Below are 22,203 nucleotides of genomic sequence, written 5' to 3' on the forward strand. Positions count from 1 at the left end.
GCTTCCGCTTTCAACTAATTCTCATTATAAATCCCATCTTTTAACACCTCGAGGGAGGAGGGACATCACTGCAATCTATTAAGTGATGTTATGGGGTATTTCAGTTAATGGGTCACATAACATGACATCACAGTGCTACCTACCATTTTTAACATATAACAGACAATCTTTACAATCCTGATAACTCTTCAATTCATCAGATTACATTTATTTATTTAGTTGTTGTGCCCATGTGGTTACTATCCTTGGTTCCCCAGCTGCAATCCTGTTTTGTTACCCATAAGCACGTCTACATAATTCGTACTGGGTTTACCTGATGTTAATCTTATGGTTTTATATTGGTGATATTTAACTCTCTCATTCAAAATATTAAAAATAAAGTTTTAAAAATGAACAGGCAGATAATGGAGAGGCAAACTGAAAATAAAGAGACAGTGAAGACCAGTAGCAGTTTAGAGGCCTATTTTTAATGCAGTTGTAAATTCATGTCCCAAATTCTGTTCAATTAAATAAATACTCTTGTTCAGGCATAAGTTTTGGTCACTATTAGCTGTGATGTATTCACTTATTATTTACATAACTGTAGCCGAGTTGCACTTTACACTTGAATGTCAGAGAGATCAAATAATAATGCATGAGCACAGCATGAAATGTAGAATGATTGTGTTTAGGAAACATATAAATTAAACTTAAGTAGGCAATGCATTTTGGAAAGCTGTTAGAAACTAATCTGCAGATTTGTCCTAACTCCAATAGTAACATGAAGTTTGAAAATAAAGTTGCAAATCGTAAAAATTACACATATTCAGATTAACAGAAATAAACCAAACACAGGAAAAGATTTTCCACATATCAATCCAGCATAGAAAATTCTAAAACCTTACAAAAGTATAAAGATTTTCAAAATACAAAAAATACACAATACAAATGTTTATATTTATCTGGATCCATCTGTACTACTGAGTAGTTGCTCCACATCACACTGTAATCCTTTAAGGACTTCAGCTGCATTTTTGCAAAGTGAATCACTATGGTTTAAAAAAATAAACAAAAACCTTTTGAAATAGAGTACAGCTTTGTAACTATTCCCAATTACTCTTTTATTGCTAACACATCCTGGATACTTTATAGCTTTTTACGATCAAGCAGAATGACCTTCAATGTAAAAGGTACCCAACTACCCCACCATAAGTACAATCAGCTGAATAATTACAACTCCTGGGCCGAATAACACATTTATAACATGACAAAAAAATCAGAGTGTTACAAAACATCAGTAATCAAGACCCTATACAGTTTTGAAAGTTTGCTGAATTGCAGAAGAAAATCGCTGCACACAGTCCTTATGACCCTGATCCAGCACTAGTCCCTAAACTACATCTCAACAAAAATGTGTTACATCATGTGTGTTCTATAACTGGAAATTTATATCAATACCGATAAAGTCATTAATGAGAAGAAATGGGCTGATTTTGCTGGTAGCTCCTCATTCCCTGCAACAACCACAAACATGCTGCTGCCAAATGCATTTAAGTTGTGGATTTTTTTCACCTTTCCAAAACTTCTGCTTTAGGAACATCACTGCCCTGTCCTTTCAGCATCACCCCATTATCTTTTTCTCCCCTTTTCTCTCACTCCCACCACCGCCCCCTTACAAAGTTCAGATTCCATGTTTTGGCTCAGCATTAAATATCCAGGTAATTTTGCTTCTCCTGTACAGTAGTAGCTTTATTTTGGACTGTTCCTTGCTCTCAGTTCAGCCTCTAACACTAGTCCCTATCTGTTGTCTACTGAACCTCTTTGGGCCTGAGAATATATGGAATAAAATCAGTACTCAAGACAATAAGTACAGATTTTATTTCACTCAACATTATATATGTGTTAAATTAAACTGGTTTGTATCGAATCGCAAAGCTAAAATATGCACACTAGGCCCACGACTTGCAAGTGAAAAGTTGTTTTGGGGACTGAGATTTGGTGGTTAGTTGGGAAGCTGGGAAAAAGGATAGAGGCAGCTCACATTCCCTAATGGGGAACATTAAAAGGATTCCTCTTTAGAACAGTGCTAACAAACTAAAGTCTGCTATAAATAGAATAAGTCAAGTTATGTAATAAAATGCCTTCCTCGTGAGATGAGCACAACACAGAATTTGGTTAAAAGTATGGGTAAATTGATTTTACTTAAAAACATTTCATTTAAATATAGAGTATTATTATTACATGCGAAGGAGATGTAAATGCTAATTCTCAGCACGTCCATTGCTTCTGCACTGCATAGTTAGTCCATCAGCTGTCAACTTCACTACCACCCGCCCACAACTCCAGCTACTGGACACGCCACAGACTCCAGATGGGACTAAGAAAATAGTTACCTTTTTTTAACATGAGATGTTATATTTTGATTGAACTGAGTACCACAGACAACCAGCTGCAGAGGTGAGTTCCAAGGCAGTATATGCTCACCTCCAACTATTCTGTGGATAGCTCCACCGAGGAGAGCAATTTATTTCTGCCAGCAAAATAGCTGCATTCTATTATGGCACTGTAGACACAATAAATTGAGTTGTAGCACTTCTAAAATAGACCTTCACTTCATCTACCCAAGTGTATTCTGACAACATCTTGCTGTTATAGGCAGTGTTTTGGCTTCTGTTGGTAAGTATGCAAGCTCCACATAGATCATGATGTTCACACCTCTCATCAGGTATAACTTTAAAACTGTAATTCAGAATGTTGCGAATTAAGAAATGGCTCTGGTTCTACACATTTCTGGAATTGTATTTTACAATTTTGATTTAAAATTTTACAGAAAGTTGTTACAGACATATGACAGAAGAAATACACGTTGATTATACTGTGGTGTGGATTGAGCAATGGATAACCGTGCATATGTAAACTTCTTACATGATAACAACTCAGAAGTTGCAAGTGCACATATGCAAATTTCATGTATTTTGTTAGTGCAAAATTTGGTATGAGACTTTTCCAGTTTGGCCGGATCTTCCCTGAAAGGGGAAGGTCCCAGGCCGGACCCAAAATTACAGATCCAACCTTAGTACTGCATGTGGCTGCTGTTCCTATTTGAAAATGCCTCCTCTAGGGAATTTTGCTGCTATCAATTTCACTGGCATCGCTTTGAGCCAACCCTGTAAACTACATGCGGTAAAAGTGCTCAGGCCCAAATTTGCGCCTATGAATTCCCAGATGGTAATTTCAGATTGCAGGCTGCCAATGGAAGGTGCTAAGCAAAGATTATATGCTTTGAAGTGGGGGGGGGGGGGGGTGGGGGGGAAAGAGGGGAAGAGAAGAGGAAGAAAGGAGGGGGGAAAAAAAAGACAAAACCAAGCCAAAACCAAAAAAAGCGGCATGTCACTACCTGCACCTCCTAGCAGTAGTTACAGAGCAGCAATAGAAGAGGCTTGGGAGCAGGTCGCTTTCCCACCTTCTCAGCTGGGCAATAATACATGCGTGGGGGACCTAAAAGAGGGGTAAAAATAACTTTTAAAATGGGGATAGAAATTAATATAAATAAAATTACTTAGTACTGCTTTGCCACATAAGTTTGAACATAAAGAGGAAGAAGAGAAGAAAGAGCTAACCAGGTGTGTCTCATGCAACTAGAAATTTGTTTCAGTCATCTACTGGTAACAAATTAAAGATTTTATTTAAAAATAAATGCATTCTAGGTTTATAGAAATGACAAGGAAACAGGACTTACGGCCCAACTAGTTTGTGATGGCGTTTATCCTCCACACAAGCAGTAGTACTAATCCCATGTGCTCACCCTCTTTCCATATCCCTTTAATTCTTTCACTCAATCACTTATCTAACCTATTCTTAAATGTTGACATGGCCTCTACTTCAATCATCAACTCTGGTGGTGCATTCAACAGCCTCATAATCCTCGGTGTAAAATCATTTGCCCTGTTCTCGGTGCTAAATCTCATACATTTAATCTTATATCTCTGTTCCATCCTTCTAGATCCCTCGATCACTGGAAACAGTTTGTTTCTATCTACTGTGATCCATCTGTTTATAATTTTAAGCGCCTCAATCAAATCTGTTCTAACAAAAACAGCCCCAGTTTATTCAAGTCTTTACTTGTATTTGTATTTTCTCATACCAAGCAGCATCCTGGTGATTCTGTGCTATACCTTTTCTTTTGTCTCAACATTATTCCTATAGTGTGGAGCCTAAGCTGCACTCCTTACTCCAACTGTGGTCTTACTAAGGTTTTATATAGATTCACCATTACATCTCAACTTTATTTTCCGACACCTCTTGCCATAAAACCCTATATTCCATTGTTTTTTTTTCCAAACATCCTTTTCCATGTAGTGCTGTTTGTAACACCTTGTAAACCTGAATCCTCAAATCACTCTGCTTGTCCACATTACCCTGCTTTCCCCATTCAAAGCATAATTTAAAAAAAAAACACAAAATGTACCACATCAGTTATTGACATGGAAGTCCATCTGCCACTCTATGGCTCATTTCACCATTTTATGCTCCAAACTGCTCACTATTCCAGGATCATCCTGGAATGCAAAGACAACCCCCGGCTTCTCTTCACTACAAACCATCTTCTTAAAGTCCTCTCAACAACAACAACTTGCATTTAACATAGCACCTTTAATGTAGTAAAGGTCGAAGGCACGTCACAGGAGCATTATCAAACAAAATTTGATACTAAGCCATAATAAGGTGATATTAGGACAGGCAAAGAGGTAGGTTTTAAGGAGCTTCTTGAAGGAGGAGAGAGAGGTAGTGAGGCAGAGGGGTTTAGGGAAGGAAATTCCAGAGCTTAGGGCCCAGGCAGCTAATGGCATGGCCGCCAATGGTGGAGTGATGAAAATCAGGGATGTGCAAGAGGCCAGAATTGGAGGAGCACCGAGATCTCGGAGGGTTGCCGTCACCCCCTCAAAAAAACTCACACGTGACCCCTCTGTACTTGCAAACTACCGCCCCATCTCCAACCTCCCTTTCCTCTCCAAAGTCCTTGAACGTGTTGTTGCCTCCTAAATCCATGCCCATCTTTCCCGCAATTCCGTGTTTGAATCTCTCCAATCAGGTTTACGCCCCTGCCGCAGCACTGAAACAGCTCTTATCAAAGTCACAAATTACATCCTATGTGACTGTGATGGTGGTCAATTATCCCTCCTCATCCTGTCTGCAGCTTTTGACACAGTTGACCACACCATCCTCCTCCAATGCCTCTCCTCTGTTGTCCAGCTGGGTGAGTCTGCCCTCGCCTGGTTCCATTCCTATCTATCCAATCGTAGTCAGAAAATCATCTGCAATGGCTTTTCTTCCCACTCCCACACCATTACCTCTGGAATTCCCCAAGGATCTATCCTTGGCCCCCTCCCATTTTTCATCTACATGCTACCTCTCGGTGAAATCATCCGAAAACACGTCAGGTTTCACGTGTACACTGATGACACTCAAGCTTTACCTCAACACCACCTCTCTCAACCACTCCACTGCCTCTGATTTGTAACACTGCTTGTCAGATGAGCAGAAAATTCCTTTAATTAAATATAGGGAAGACCAAAGCCATTGTCTTCGGTTCCCGCTACAAACTTCTTTCTCCAGCCACTGACACCATCCCTCTCCCTGGCCGTTGTCTGAGGCTGAACCAGACCATTCGCAACCTTAGCATCCAATCTCATATCCTCTCCAAGACCACCAACTTCCACCTCCATACATTGCTTGTCTCAGCCCGAGTCTCAGCTCATCCATGCCTTTGTTACCTCTAGACTCAACTATTTCATTGCTCTCCTGGCTGACCTCCCACCTTGCTCCCTCTGCAAGCTTAAACTCATCCAAAACTCTGCTGCCCGTAGTCTAACTTACAACACGTCCTGTTCACTCATCGCCCCTGTGCTCGCTGACCTACATTGGCTCCCGGTCCCGAACACCTCGATTTTAAAATTCTCATCCTGGTTTTCAGATCCCTCTATGACCTCACCCCTCCTTATCTCTGTAACTTTCTCCAGCACTACAACCCTCCGAGATCTCTGTGCTCCTCCAATTCTTGCCCCTTGCGCATCCCCGATTTTCATCGCTCCATCACTTGCAGCCGATTGGCTGCTGAATCCCCTCCCTAACCCTCTCTGCCTCTCTCTCCTCCTTTAAGACGTTTCATAAAACCTACCTCTTCGACCAAGCTTTTGGTCACTTGTCCTAATATCTCCTTATGTGGCTCAGTGTCAAATTTTGTTTGATAACGCTCCTGTGAATCACCAAGGGACATTTTACTATGTTAAAGGTGCTATATAAATCCAAGCTGCTGTTGTTATTAATATCCCCATACAGCTTCCTTTGGTCCTCAGAATTATTTACTATGCCTCATATTTTAGTATCGTCATAGGAAGGTATCAGGCAGGAAAATACCAACTGGTCCATCCAGCTTGTCTAATAGTCGTAATGCCTTATACAATACAGGCACTCTCTACCCACCCGGAACCATGTAGTCTCCTGGGAAATTAAAAATCTGGGTCAATTAGAAAAAAAATCTGGAATATTCCTCTCCAACCCTTTAGGGGATCAAAACTAGTCCAGGAGACCACACTGACCCAGACTTCTATTGCAGGGTAGAAGGTCTTCTGGTCTAACTAAGGACCTTGCTTTTTTATTCTATTCCTCTAGATACAAAACCAATGATTCGGTTTGTCGAGACACAATTTAACCCTGTTCTGCTCGTCTATGTCCAAGTAGGACTGAATAGGCCGTTCTCATCCATTTAGATGGTCTCAAATATCAGATATCATATCCCACCAGACACTAGTTGGAACTGTGGTACTAGACAAAAAGTTAGTGAATAATAGTGGCGTAGATTAAGAACATCTGCACTCTGGCTTAGACATGATTAAGCTGCACTTGTATCTAACTTGCTACAAGTTACCATGGCAGCACTAGATTGGATAGCCATCTGCTTATTGCACCAGATTGGCTCAGTGGTATTAGGGTTGTCAACCCCCCAAGATAGTCCTGGAATCTCTAGGAATTAAAGATTAAGCTCCTAGTCACTGCTACGAGCAGCCAGGGTGAAAAAGCATACCCACCCCCCCCCACATCAAAAAAATTCAGTGCTCTTTACATTTTCTTTGAACACTTTCCTTTATTAGTTATAAAAATATTGGCAATGGGGAAAAAGGCTGTTTGACTGGTTGGTGCGATTGGTCATGTGATGCAACCTCCAGGAATACGTCCAAGTAGAGTTAGCAACCTGAGTGTTTCATCTAAAATATAGCACCTCCAACAATGCAGCACTTTCTTGCCACTGCAATGAAGTGTCAGCCTAGATTATGTGCTCAAGTCTGTAGTGGAGCCATAACCGTTTAACTTTGAGGCACTGAGGGTTGCTAACTCTACTAGGTGGACATAAAAGATCCCATGGCACTACTTCAAGAAAAGCATGGAGTTCTCCTAGAGTTTTAGCCAGTCTTCCTCCTTCAAAACAGGCAAAACAGATTATCTGATCATTCATTCATTTGCTGTTTGTGGGACCGTATTGTGTGCAAATTGTCTGCTACGGTTGTAAGTAACAACAGTGACTGCACTTCAAAAGTAATCCATGGGTTCTAAAGGACTTTGGGTTGTCCCGAGGATGTGAAAGGCACTATATGAATGTTCTTTGTTTCTTTGTCATAGTAACTGTGTTGTGTGGTAATACAGTGATTAAACCTTAAGTTATGTTCACAGCACAATAAAAACTCCCTCATGCTCTTCAGAAAATAAACGACAAGCAACATTCATGTTAAACTTAATGCTTTCTGTAAACAAACTAGCGATTATTCTTCATAAGCACAATTTAACAGCAGCATAAAGTGCAAGTTATTTAAAAGATCAAGCACTTCATGTTCCTTTATAAGTAATAAATTTGATTTTAAAGGCCCTGTGTGTAGTGGGAATGATGGAGGGAATGGTCTAAAGTCATTAAAACATGATGAGCCTAATATTATGCAGAGGCTGCAAGGTTGGTCAATGTTTCAAGCAGTGTGGCTGTTCAAATTGTTCAAGAGTTCAGGACAAGAACTAATCCACTGGTCAGTCACCAGATCCAGCTGTTTTATTTTTCCACAATCAGCTGCATCTGTCACTGACTCTGGGTTGCTGAGGTGTTTTCCTGTTGTAATCTGCGATATCACTGTCTAGGCCATGTCAAGAATCCAATGTATCGAACAAATTTTTAAATAATAGAAGAGGTGAAACAGTTTGACAGGTTATTTGGAAAGCCAGGAACAAACTGCTCTCAAAGACTGCCATGTTTCCTGATCGCAAAGAAGCAACGAGCACCTACACACATCTGTCATAATTTTCTGCTTGGGGAGAGGGAGGGAAAGAGGAAGGAGGTTCTTCAGGTATAGAGATATAGTTCTCGAGAAGATAGATTTCTGTAGGGAGTTTGTGGAGCACAATTGGTCTCAGAAATAGTGGTGGATTTGGAGGAATAGATCTTATTGGCCACATTGTGAAAGGACATGGGCTGTCCAAATCTTATGATGCCTTTCTCAGGCGAAGTTTTGAACCTGCTGAAAGTCACGTCTTTTGGGAGTTTAATGTTTCACCAGATGGGGGAAAAAGGCAGCCATGCTGTGGGATATCTTCATTCAGGTTACAAGGCTGACTGCCACTGTGATCCCTAGTTGTTCGTCTCTTAGGATCTATGAAGGGATGGATTCTGAGGACAAGCTGCATTCCAAATAATGATCCCCGCCCCCACCCGCTGTCCAAGGGGGAGGGCTGGGGATGAGTTTCTTTGCCTAACTACGAGGATTTGGGTGTTCCTGCTATTCTTGTATATTTGAAAACTGTTGGAGACTTTGTGAAGGGATTGATTTCCCACATGTTTGCAGAAGTGAACTAGATAACGGACATGTCCTCTGCTTTGGAGCAATTAAGTTTGTAACCTTGAAAACCAGTCTACCATCTCGTTATTTGGAAGATGCAGGGACGCTAGATGGCATGGTCACGGCAACAGTGTTGAAATAGAAAAAGTTGTGATTCCTGAGAAATATCTGTCAACATTCCTTGATACAACTTGCATCCACTTCCTCACAGCAGTTATTTTCAATGAAGGCTCTATTTACAAATTTACTTTTTTTTTAAAATGAAGATGAGAGAGAATAGCAGGAACTACCATGAAATCTGTATTCCATTTTGAACTTCTCTCCTCTGCTAAATATATATATTAGTTCGAGGTTTGATCCCCAGTCTGATCTACGTTGGGGCATTGGTAGGGACCTCTGAATTGGCCTGAATGTCCCTGGGTTAGGGAGGGAAGAAAAAAAAAGTTGTGATTCTTAATCCTGACCACTATCCAGTGACTCCTGCTGAAAGTGCTTATGTGTGGGCTTTGGGTGAGGACAGGCTCAGACTTAGCTGTGATGGCTCGCTGTGAAAGCTTGCCAATACTCACTCTCATGACCAACAGATGAATATTAACCACTTTTGCAAGGCCTTGGATGGTGACTGGTGCCTGTGGAACTGTGCTCCAGCAAGGAGTCAACATCTTCAGAAGTAGAGAAATTTAGTGAGAATAATGAGAAAGAAACTCCTTTGGCCTCCATTTTAGCACCCGCTATCGGGTGCGTTCCTGGCAGGGGGGGCTCCGAAAATTGGGGAATCCCGGAGCGGGTCGGGAGCCCGGCTCCAACCCGCCCACTTCCGGGTTCCCCACAGACGCGCAAATGTGCGCGCGCAGCCCCTGCATGTGGGACTCCCGCAGGCAATTAAAGCCAGCAGGGTGCCACTTGAGAGTATTTATATTGCTATTTCAGGTCATTAACAGACCTGATTAAGGGAATATTTCTGGAGGGGTGGGATTTTTAGAAACAACTGGGACTGTTTCCCATACTGGGGGAAACACTCCCAGTTGAAATGGACGTGTTGCAGCTATCAGCCTGTGGCAGCTGCAAAGGTCCATTTGGCAGGTTGGGAGGGGGGAGACCCTCATTCATTGCAGGAGGCCACTCTGTCACTTGGGACAAAGTGTGGCCTCCACCACCCTCCTCCTGATAATCAAATGCACCAACTTGCACACTTAACCCGGGGTCCAGAGACATGTACCTACCTTGCGGACCCCCTCAGATGTACATCTTCCGGATGGGGGCCGTAGCTGCAGTCCTGACCTCCTCGGAGGGCGAACAGCATCACCAGCCTCACCGGCCAAGCCGTCTACCTCTGACATGTGGAGCTCCACAACACAGTGCTGTGACACATCCACCTGCACAGCAGGAGGGAGGGCAACCGCAGAGAGAGATGCATCGCAGGGGGCACTACTCTCGTCACAGGGTCCACAGACCGAGGCTCAGCTTCCTGGACCTCTCTCAGCAGCAGTGCACACGGAGGCTCAGAGTCACTCGACATGTAGTCGTGGACATCTGCAGCCTCCTTCATGCCGAGCTGCTCCCGGCTGGCCCGAGCACCATCTTCTTACCTGTCGCTGTCAACGTCACCACTGCCCTCAACAACTTCTCCTCCGCATCCTTCCAGGGTGCCACCGGGGACGTCTCTCAGTCGTCTGCACAAAAGAGCCCTGCAAATACACCTACACCCACTTTGCAGTGACACAATGGGTGGCATCAGGTGTGGGTCTTCATTATGATCCTCAGGAAAGGGCATTATTGCACAAACCAGACAAGATTTGCAAAGACGTGGCAGTAGTGGTGCCAATATAATATGTGATGTGAGTTGGTCAGAAAATAAATAGCAGTAAAAACCATTACAAACCCTCAAACACCCTTGTGCATCCCCTTCATGCTCACAACACATTTGCCTTACGCTTCCTACTGCACATATGTGATGCATACCCTGTGGCTGCAGCATAGGTAGTGGCAGGTTGAGTGAGGCTGACCGTGAAAGAGATGCATGAGAGGGTGAGTATGAGATAGAGCCATGAGATTGTATGAGGATTGGGTTGAGTGGTAATGGTGGGATGAGTACTGGCGAGGTGAGTAAGTGCAGGTAAGATGAGGATGAGGTTTGAGTGGGTGTGAGGGGTGATATGACAGAGTAGTGTTGGCAGTGCAGAAGGAGATGTGGGGTGGGGGCGGTAATGTGGCAGGCGGAGTGTAGGGGAATGAGTAAGTGTACTCACTTTGGCTGACCTACTTAGGACATTGCAGCGCCTCCTGCACTGTATGCAGGTGGGAGATATGTTGGTGGTGCAGGTGACCTCCTCTGCCACCTCGAGCCAGGCCTTCCTGATGGCAGAGGGCCGCTTCCTCCCGCCCGCCGGGGGGGAAGATCTCTGTCCTCCCCCTCCTCCTCACCCCATCTAATGATACCTGGAGTGAGGCATCATTAAACTGGGAGCAGCCTTCCCCCTGGGCTGCTCCATGCTGTAATTTTTCCTATTTGTTGCAGCATCTGTCATTGGAGGACTGCCCCTTTAAATAGAGCTCCTCCAGCTGACAGACCTTACTGCGCATGCGCAGTCTGCCCGACGCGCAGATCAGCAGTGGGGAACCCGGAAGACCAGGTAAGTGGATCCAATTAGGCTGCGATCGCGCACGGGGCAGACTGATTTCGCCGGGCACGTTACCCACGCGCCTAATAGCCCCCCCCGCCGCGAACCCGCAGCCCTGGCAATATCGAGCCCTTTATTTCCATTCCATAAAAATGGCATCAGAAGAAAGGTCACTGATTGTAATTGATAGATTGAAATAAATCTTAGTATTCTTGCAAAGAAAAGTAATGATCAAAATTCACCTAATTTTAGTCAGATAAATCATTGCTTTCTTTTCTGTCTATACACAAAAGTGTAAAATTGGTAAAATGAAATCCAAGTGGGAAAGGACCACTGTAACAACCCTGAGTAATGACATGAATTTGAGCAGTCACTGAAAAATGCAGAATGATGTGATAGGATTCAAAAGCTGCTGCGTGTGGTGATCGCATACGAAAGCAACTTCCCGTGGAGGTATTTAGAATAAGGAAAAATTTTCAGAGCTATGGGGGAAGAGCGGGGGTGTGGGACTAATTGGATAGCTCTTTCAAAGTGCAGCAAAGGCATGATGGGCCAAATGGCCACCTTTTGCGCTGTAAGATTCTATGGAGGTTAAATGGGATAAGGCCAATTATCGGGTGTCGGTAGCTAATAACCCTCGCCCGGTGGCCCCTGCGCAGGCAGTACATGACCTTCGTGTTGCCTGCTGATTAGCATGATAGCTCCGTGCAGCCAGCGCCACCTGCGCTGCTAAGAGGCTGCTCGGAGAATCAGGAAGCCTGAAATGGGGCGTGGCCAGCACACGTCATCGGCAGCCTGCATCTCTTAAAGGTGCAGGTGCACATTTTCAATGGCACATGCACAGTCCACTGGGAGGAAGGAAAGATGGCCAGAAGGATGGCAGGACCGGTGCGTGAACGGGCCCCACGCTTCTCTGATGATGCACTGGAGGCCCTGGTGGAGGGGGTGGACGAAAGGAGGGCCAACCTTTATCCACAGGGTGGCAGGAGACCCTCCAGACTCCAGGTCCCCAAGCATTGGGTGGCTGTGGCCCAGGAAGTGAAGGCCAGGAGCATGGCATCATGCACATGGGTGCAGTGACAAAGAAGCTCAACGATTTGACACGAGTGGTCAAGGTGAGTGAATGCAAGTGTCAAGTGGCACATCCAACCAACTGCACCACTGCTCCACACATCACAACCCCCCGTCACCCACCCACCAAACACTGCCCATCCATATGCAATGCTGCACTTGGCATGCTGCATCTCATTCTCACATAGTACCACACTTGTAGGCCACACAACCACCACTCACAGGCCACACAACCACCACTCACAGGTCACACACACTGGCAGCTATTCAACCATGACAGGCACATCACCCAGACACCTTGCAAGATACTTACTGGCACACTGCCCTCTGTCTTGCAGAAGAAGGTGGCGCATAACAGCCGGCAGCAGGAGAAACCTGAGGGAGAACAGGCACGCCTAGACATCCTCACCCCCTTGGAGGAGACTGTGCTTCGGATCATTGGGCGGGCCGTTGCTGCACCTATGACCACATGCCACGCTGGAGGTCCCGATGAAGGGGGTCTCTGCATTTCTAATGCTCCTTCTCGTTTCCCACATCTCCCTCCTCCCATAATCTTTTCTGACTCACATACTGCAGATGCAGTCGGCACACATGTCTTAATTGCTCCCACTCCACAACTCAACCTATTTCCCTTTGTCATTGCAGATACCCAACAACACGTGGCAGCACTGTCCGAGGAGGAGGAGGAGGAGGGGGAGGGGGAGGACACTGAAGCCACACCGTCACTCAATCTGACACTCGCATCCACCAGCTCAGAGACTGACACTGCGCGTCCTTTAGAGGCGAGGTTAGAGGAGGGATCTGCAAGTGGTGAGACACCAGGCACAAATGCGCAGGAGCCAGGACGGGGGAGAATGGTTACCACAGGTGCCAGCTCGCCGGACGGCGAGGTCGCTCACTAGTTCTGCTGCAAAGGAGTCAGATGAGGACTTCGATGGGCCAGACTACAGAAGACGGCTGATGGACGTACACCAACAAATGCTTGGTGCACTGGAAAGCCTGCCAGAAAGCCTGCGCACAATGAGAAGGGTCGTGGAGGAGTCAAGCTCCAACTTGGCACAGGACTTTGTGCAGAGCTTGGAGCCCATCCTTTCCAACATAGAACAGGTGGTCACCTCCATCAGCATACCTGTGGAGCCCACCATGACGCAGTGTCTGATGGCCGATGTCGCGGCTTTCACTGCAGCACAAACCGATGTGACCAAAGGTCTGCAAGCTACAGTTGAAGCTCAGACTGCTGCAATGGCAGCTCAGACTGCTGCTATTGTGGCTCTGGGTACCACTGTGGAACAGGGCTCCCAGGATGTCACAGCACTCCAGCAATCCGATCTCCAGCTGATCACTAAGATTGCTGAGGTGCCGCCCGGGGAGAGTGGCAGTGGCGCCATGGCAGGCGAACCTGTTGTCTTCTCTCAGGACGTCAGCATTCCAGCTCCCACCTCTGCCAATCCGCCAGTGCCCTTGTTGTTGCCTATCAGCCAGCCTATGCTCAGATGGAGCAGTCTGATGCTGGGCCCTCCCGGCCCAGAGCTGCTCGAGGGGGTCCTCCAAGGCCATCTGCACGTTCCTCAATTAAAGGCCAGCAGCCTTCTACCACCCATGCTCCAGCCACTGGCGATGCACTTCACAGGAGCGCTAGGATAGGTAAAGGCACACGAACAACAGGCACTAAGGGAATGATGTTTTTAATATAACGGGTCAGTTGCTGTCTTTTCTATGTTTCTACCTCTCTATCTCTTTTTTTTTTGTTTGTTGTTTTTTTTTGGTGATTTGTATATTCTGAGACCTTGCAGGTAACACCTGTCTGTCTGCACACTGATTGCCTTGGCAACGGGCAGTTGAAAAAACTGTCTGTAATCACCAAGCATTGTTCTGTGAATTATAAATGCGATTTCATTTCGAGGATTTCATTTCGTTCACCTGAGGAAGGAGGAAGCCTCCGAAAGCTTGTGAATTTAAAATAAAATTGCTGGACTATAACTTGGTGTTGTAAAATTGTTTACAACTAAGGGAATGCACAAGGGAGAATAGTTCTGTTCTAGAATCACAGAATGCTTACAGCACGGAAGTAGGCCATTCGGCCCGTTGAGTCCATGCTGGCTCTCTGCAAGAACAAGCCAGCTAGTCCCATTCCCCCGCCCTATCCCTATAGCCTTGCAAATTTTTTCCCTTCAAGTACTTATCCAATTCCCTTTTGAAAGCCATGATTGAATCTGCCTCCACCATCCCCTCAGGCAGTACATTCCTAATCATAACCACTTGCTGTGTAAAAAAAGTTTTTTCTCATGTCACCTTTGGTTCTTTTGCCAATCACCTTAAATCTATGTCCTCTGGTTCTTGACCCCTCTGCCAATGGGAACAGTTTTTCTCTAGCTACCCTGTCTAGACCCTTCATGATTTTGAATACCTCTATCAAATCTCCTCTCAACCTTCTCTGTTCTAAGGAGAACAACCCCAACTTTTGCAGTCTATCCGCGTAACTACAGTCCCTCATCCCTGGAATCATTCTAGCAAATCTCATCTGCACCCTCTCTAAGACCTTCTAATCCTTCCTAAAGTGCGGTGCCCAGAACTGAACACAATACTCCAGTTGTGGCCAAACCAGTGTCTTATAAAGGTTCATCATAATTTCCTTTCTTTTGTACTCTCTGCCTCTATTTATAAAGCCCAGCCACCTTCAACGATTTGTGCACATATAACCCCAGAACTCTGTTCCTGCACCCCTTTTTGAATTGTACCCTTTAGTTCGACTTGACTCTCCTTGTTCTTCCTACCGAAATGTATCACTTCACACTTTTCTGCCATGTGTCCGCCCATTCCACCAGTCTTTCTATGTCCTCTTGAAGTTTACCACTATCCTCCTCACTGTTCGCTACTCTTCCAAGTTTTGTGTCATCTGCAAATTTGGAAATTGTACACCCAAGTCCAAGTCGTTAATATATATTTAAAAAACGCAATGGTCCTAGTACCGACCCCTGGGGAACACCACGTTTATATCTCGCTCCAGTCCGAAAAACAACCGTTCACCACTACTCTCTGTATCCTACTACTTAGCCAGTTTTGTATCCATGCTGCCACTGCCCCCTTTATTCCATGGGCCTCAACTTTGATGACAAGCCTATTATACAGCACGTTATCAAACGCCTTTTGGAAGTCCATATACAACACATCAACTGCATTGCCCTCATCTACCCTCTCTCGTTAACTCATCAAAAAACTCAATCAAGTTGGTTAAACATGATTTGCCTTTAACAAATCCATGCTGGCTTTCCTTAATTAATCCACACTTGTCCAAGTGACTGTTAATTTTGTCCTGGATTATCGTTTCTAAGTTTCCCCACCACCGAGGTTAAACTGACTGGCCTGTAGTTGCTGGATTTATCCCTACACCCTTTTTTGAACAAGGGTGTAACATTTGCAATTCTCCAGTCCTCTGGTACCATCCCTGTATCTAAGGATGATTGGAATATTATGGCCAGTACCTCCGCAATTTCCACCCTTATAAAATCATAGACGGTTACAGCATGGAAGGAGGCCATTCGGCCCATCGATCTCATGCCGGCTCTATGCATGAGCAATCCAGCTAGTCCTACTGCCCCGCCCTATCCCCGTAGCCCTGTACATTTTTTTCCTTTCAAGTACTTATCCAGTTCCCTTTTGAAGGCCATGATTGAATCTGCCTCCACCATTCCCTCGGGCAGTGCATTCCAGATCCTAACCACTCGCTGTGGAAAAAAGTTTTTCCTCATATCACCTTTGGTTCTTTTGCCAATCATCTTTAATCTATGCCCTTACTTCCCTCAGCAACCTAGGGTGCATCCCATCCAGACTGGGTGACTTATCTGCTTTAAGTACAGCTAGCCTTTCTAGTACCACCTCTTTATTAATTCTGTTTGCATAATTTAATTTGTTATTGATAAATGTGACTTTGAATTGGCATTTGGTGATGGTTTTTACTTGTGCAATGAACTGAGGGGGAAAGCAATGTATAATCAGATGGAGGGCCATTTGATGGTCATGTGGGAGCGGACAGGTGGGGTGTGTAGGACTGTTGGTGAGTTGGGGGATGTAGTTCACATTATTGATAGTGGACACGGATCAGGCAAGCACGCAGAGCCCTTGCAGACAAGGCGTGTGTTCCCTGTTGCACCCCTGCGTCTTCATCCACTTGCTCCTCCGGCTCCTTCCCCCCTCCTCCTCATCAGCGTCTTCCTCCTCCACCTCCACCTCCAGTTCAGGGTCTTCTCCGTTCATCGGTGGCAAGGGCTGGTCCCTCATGATGGCGAGGTTGTGCAGCACGCAGCATACCACCACAAATCTTCCCACCCACTCAGCAGAGTACTGCAGGGCTCCTCCAGAACAGTCCAGGCAACAGAAGCATTGTTTCAGGAGGCCAATGGTGTGCTCCACGATGTTGCATATGGCAGCATGGCTCTCATTGTAGGCCTGCTCTGCACGTGTGCGTGGGTTCCTGATCGAAGTCATGAACCACCATGTGAGGGGATAGCCCTTGCCACCCAGTAGCCAGCCTTTGACCTGCCAAGCTGGGTGAAAGATAGTTAGCACGTTGGACTGCCGCATAACAAAGGCATCGTGACTGCTCCCAGGGTAGCGGGCATCGACCTCCATAACTCGATGTGTGTGGTCACACACCAGCTGCACATTCAGGGAGTGGAAGCCCTTACGTTTCACGAAGACGGCCGAGTTGATATGCGGGGCACTCAAGGCAATGTGTGTGCAGTCAATGGCACCCTGCACCACGGGGAAGCCAGCAATGTGAGCGAGCCGCCGTGCTCGCTCGTTCTGCTCGTCTCGATCAAGAAGGAACGTGATGAACCTGTTCCTCATCTCGTACAGTGCATCTGTGACCTCCCTTATGCAGCAGTACACTGCATACTGCGAGATGTTGCACATGTCGCCAGCAGAGGCCTGAAATGATCCTGAGCTGTAGAAGTTCAGCGCCACGGTGACCTTCACAGCCACAGGCAATGCTGTCCTTGCCCTGCTCTGAGGCTGTAGTTCTGGCCGCAGCAGTTGACAGATCTGAGTCACGGCCTCTTTGGTGAACCTCAGCTGTCAGATGCAATGCTTCTCGCTCATGTTGAGTTAAGAGAATTGGTCCCAGAAGGCCCTCATTGGATATGGCCTCCTGCTCAGTGCGCTGCGCCTCCTCCTCCCTCTCCTCGCAGCTTGACCTCTCTGCATGCTCTCAGTCATGCTCAATGCCCAGCGGAAGCCCTAGCAGATCACCCACGGTTGCCAGGAATCTTGTTCAACCACAGTTGTACCTTTCCGAACCGTAAGGCAGTACCTGCCAAACCACTCTCAAATGTACTCTAGTAACTCTGAGTATAGAGTGCTTCAAAAAACACTTCCTATTCCACCAGCAGCCAGAAGCAATAATCCAGCAACTAACCTGCAACACCTGCATGGTCCCTTTAAATAGCTCTGGTGGGGAGCCTTTCAGGCCATTTAAGACATGTTCAGGTGTGCGTGGTTAAGACTGTGCATTGAGTTGAGCATTAGACACCATTTTGGAACTTATCACTTTAAATCAGCGTTGCACACTGATTGTACACATCTCTTTACTTGACATGCTACCAGCGTTCGGCCTCTGCGCATGCGCTAATACCTATACCAAGATGGCGTCGGGCGCACATCACGCTGGAAATGTGCGTGTGCAGCCAAGACGCCATCTTGGCACTTCGAGGTCACGTAGCGGTGAAACAATGGCCGCTACATGGCCCAATTTCTAGCCCTCCGATTCTATGAATGTACATGATCTTACAAGAAAATGGGACAGTAGTCCACCCAATTAAAAAAATTAAACAAAATTTACTCTGCTTTAAAATGGGACATGCCAAATAATTTGTATTAACTAGTTCTTAATAGTCATAAACTGTAAAGTTCCTGGACACTAGAAGAAGAAACATCTCACGTGAAATGCTACAATCATATTTAGAAACATATAAGGGATGAGTTCATTTGTTGATCAACAATCTTTGATGCAACCTTATTTTGAAATCAGTTGGTCGGTTTAATCTTTGCCAACATGTCACACAAAGCATAGCCTTCACATCAAAATGTAGGATTTCAAAAGTAAAGGACAATTCTCCTGAAATAGAAAAATCAGACACCATAATCTCAAAGAAGGCACCTAATATTCAGTATGTGATGGGTGGTAGAAGATCCCAACATTTTTGAAATTAGGGTTCAAGTTAACTCATGTGATAAAGTAGGGAGATTTTTGTATTTTATGTTGTATGATTTTACATAGAGATGGTAAATCTGATTTTAAAAGGTCTTCAGCCTGCCAGTCTAATAGAATCCCATTGCTTCTATGGCAGTGGCCACCAACATAAGTGGCCAGATCTATCAGCAAAGTTGATGAGATATGTCTGTCCAGAATGGGTTTTCCTTCTTTGACTCTATGCCTTTGTTCAGAACTTAAGTAAAAAAAAGATATGTTGTGGTTACCACAGACTATTTGACATATTAACATATGAGGATAGACAGACAGACTGTGCACAAACAAATTTAACCTCTGATTACTCATCTATTAAAGGAAATATTTAGAGGGAGATGGTAATAGCCAGCTATCTGTTGTACTCCAAGGTTGGTTGGTTGACTTTAAAGAAATATTTAACTGAAAGAATTCCTACTGGCATAAATCATACCTCACATTACTCAGCATTAGTTCTGGCTGGAGATCCAAACTCCATGGGTGTACCAGAAATTCACATAATTTCACATAGATTGTATCATCAAGGCCTAAGAGAGATAGTTGCATCCAAAAATGCTGCCATTCATCAAACTTTGCAAGAAATATGCACTAAAAAGGGTGTTTATTATTTCTATGCATTATTCAAACTGTAAAGAAATCTATTAGTTTTAGCCTGTAAGCTTTGGTTTGATGGAGTTGTATTTTCTACCTTTTGAAATAGTCAGGGAATCATAGGTGGCATCCCACAGGCTCTCAAGTAGGTCATATAACAACTAAGGGGTAATTGTTAATCCTGGGCATGCTAACTCAGGCATGCCACAATAGCAGCACAGGTTTCAGATCATAGGAGACTCAGTCTGTTTATATAAGCCACCTCCTTGTTATGAACACAAGACAAAAATGTTGAGAGAGAACCTAAACTGGAACCCCCACCCCTCCAACATAAAATAAAACGTATATAAAAATATTACACAATAGGACTGCACAACATGATTTACACTGGTAAATAGTAGTACTATATGATTTAAAGAACACGTCTATATAACACTCTGCTGTTTGACTAGTGAATAGTAATAGCTTTAGTAGAGAAAATGTCTAGATTGCTAGTTTCATGACAGCACATACTAACCTGATATATACAGATGACAGCACATACTACACATACTAACCTGATATATACAGATGACAGCACATACTACACATACTAACCTGATATATACAGATGACAGCACATACTACACATACTAATCTGATATATACAAAAGTACCACACATTACATCCATTCTTTCACATCTAAAAAAGTTTAGATAAAGAGTATGAAGAGGAGTTTCTGTAACGTAAGAATATTAACATTGATTACAAAGATAAGTTTCAGTTTATATCAGAAACTATTGAAAATTAAAGCTTTATAAACAATACTTCCTCAGTAACCTACAAAGAGTGGATTAAAGTTGACCTGCTCAAAAATCACCTGATGGCACTCTTCTATCTTCCTCAAAAATAGAAGCTATCTGCATGCTAAGTAGGGAACCAGACAGCTGGTATAATTTCAAATTAATCAGTTACAAGGAAAACCAAAATAAAATAGCCAACATGCACTGGTACAGCACCTTTAACACAGTAAATCATCTCAAAATTCTCCACAAAGGAGGGGGGGGGGGTAACAAAAAGACTATGAGCAGGAGTTAGAAGACTTAGGGGAAGTGATCGAAGATTACACTTTGAAGAATTTTTTGAAGGTGAAGGGAAATAGCAAGGCAGAAGGGATTAGGAAAAGAATTCCAGAGGGCAGGGTTCTAATTTCTGAAAAGTTATGCCACTGGTGGTGGAATGGAGGGATGAATGCACAGAAGGCCAGAGTTAGAAAATCTGATGGATGAGACTTGGGGTGAAGATGAGAATTGGGATAAATGAAAATGAAAATGAACATTGTGAAGTCAAGTCGTTGGGAGGATGGGGAGTCAGTGGAGGTCTACTTAGCTGAGAAGGACTTAGTATAGGATAGACTGTGGATGGTGGAGTTTTGAGTATGTTGGAGTTTGCGTCCCTAGAGCTTCAGTGGCAGGGGAGGAGAGCATTGGAATAGTTGAGCCTAGAAGAAAAGAAGGCGGGATGAGAGTTTCAGCAGTGGTGGGGAAGAGGTATGAATGGTGGTGGGCAATATTAGAGTGGAAATAGGGATTTGAAGCTCAGCTCAGGGTCAAACAGAGCAATGATATTGTGCAACATCAGGTTCAGCCTGTGCAGGCGGTTGGTAAGTGGGTTGGAATTAGGACTAGGGTGAGAAGTTTCTGGTAAGAACTAAACAAGATCTTGATAATGTTAAGTTAGAGGAAGTTCTAGCTCATACACGATTGATTTCAGATGAGTAGTCAGACAACACAACAGTCATGAAGTTATGGGTGGTATGGAGAGGTAAAACTGAATTTCACTTCATGAAATATAATATACATCTTTAAAAACCATCAGCCAGTTAACTGAATGCAAGAACTCCCTCAACAGCTGTGAGGAAACCAAAGTCGCATGCTGCTGGCCCTGGATTTCAAACCTCCCTTTCGTCAATAAATGTACCATTTTTTAAAAATCATTCTGACAGTTTTTGATAGTTCAACAATACAAGAAAATATTGCTCAAGGTCCCCTATTCCACCAAATACCTTTTGTATCATTCATCATTTTAATTTATAGGGAGCCTGTGGAGTGTCACATTTGAAATTGAAATCCAAAAATACAAGATTTTAATCCTAAATAATCCTTGCAAGCTAGCCAATGGCATACTTTTATCTACCAATTTATTTTACATTTTAATTTGTTTCATGAAAGCCCCTTTTTATTTTTGAGCACCAAAGAAATGAGAATGATCGGGAAGAACAGTTACAGAAAAAGAAAAAGAAACTTTCCAAACAGTGTTAACAATGCTCCCTGAACAATCCAATAAAGAACAGATAAAAAGGAAGTTTGGTACATACTGTACTCGTAAAAATAACCTGACTGCTTACTTTAATTAAAAAGTAGGCTTTCCTGAAAAGCCCCCAAATGATGTGCATTATCTCAGAGGTCACTGTATGAATGTTCAGTCTGCCTCCTTTATCTTTCAGCTCATTGAGATTTCAGATCCTCCTCTGTAACTAGTATTTTTGTTCCTTTGCCAACCTTCTCTTCTCTGAAGGAATTAACTTTTTGTTTGGTAGCGTTCCACAGCTGCCTTGCACGAGTAGCCATGACTCATGAGTGTGCCTTAACCTTGAGCGTCAGCAAGCAGTTTGACAACAGGGGCATCACACTCAAGTACCATCCTGTCCTCAACCAATATCCACACACATGCACTTCCAGCATGGATCACTGAATAGCAATTAGAAGTGAGAATCTTGGGCAACTACCAATCACGAACAATTAAATGCCCAAAGTTTGTTGGAATTAAATTTAGGAAGGA

The 22,203-nt window shown here is 44.2% G+C and overlaps 1 protein-coding gene across 5 annotated transcripts in view; it reads right to left on the reverse strand.

Annotated features, from left to right (window-relative positions):
• Window positions 1-22,203, reverse strand: part of tpp2 (tripeptidyl peptidase 2) — a 145,853-nt gene that overhangs the window by 16,131 nt on the left and 107,519 nt on the right. For 2 of the 5 annotated variants that reach the window (XR_010963287.1, XR_010963286.1), the window contains one exon: window positions 3,377-3,477. The exons of the other annotated variants lie outside the window; for them this stretch is intronic. The gene's annotated coding sequence lies outside the window, so the exon portion shown is untranslated. The remainder of the gene's footprint in view (window positions 1-3,376; window positions 3,478-22,203) is intronic. 5 annotated transcript variants of the gene reach the window in all.

Source organism: Heptranchias perlo, chromosome 6 (assembly GCF_035084215.1).
Source record: "Heptranchias perlo isolate sHepPer1 chromosome 6, sHepPer1.hap1, whole genome shotgun sequence".
NCBI lineage: Eukaryota > Metazoa > Chordata > Chondrichthyes > Hexanchiformes > Hexanchidae > Heptranchias > Heptranchias perlo.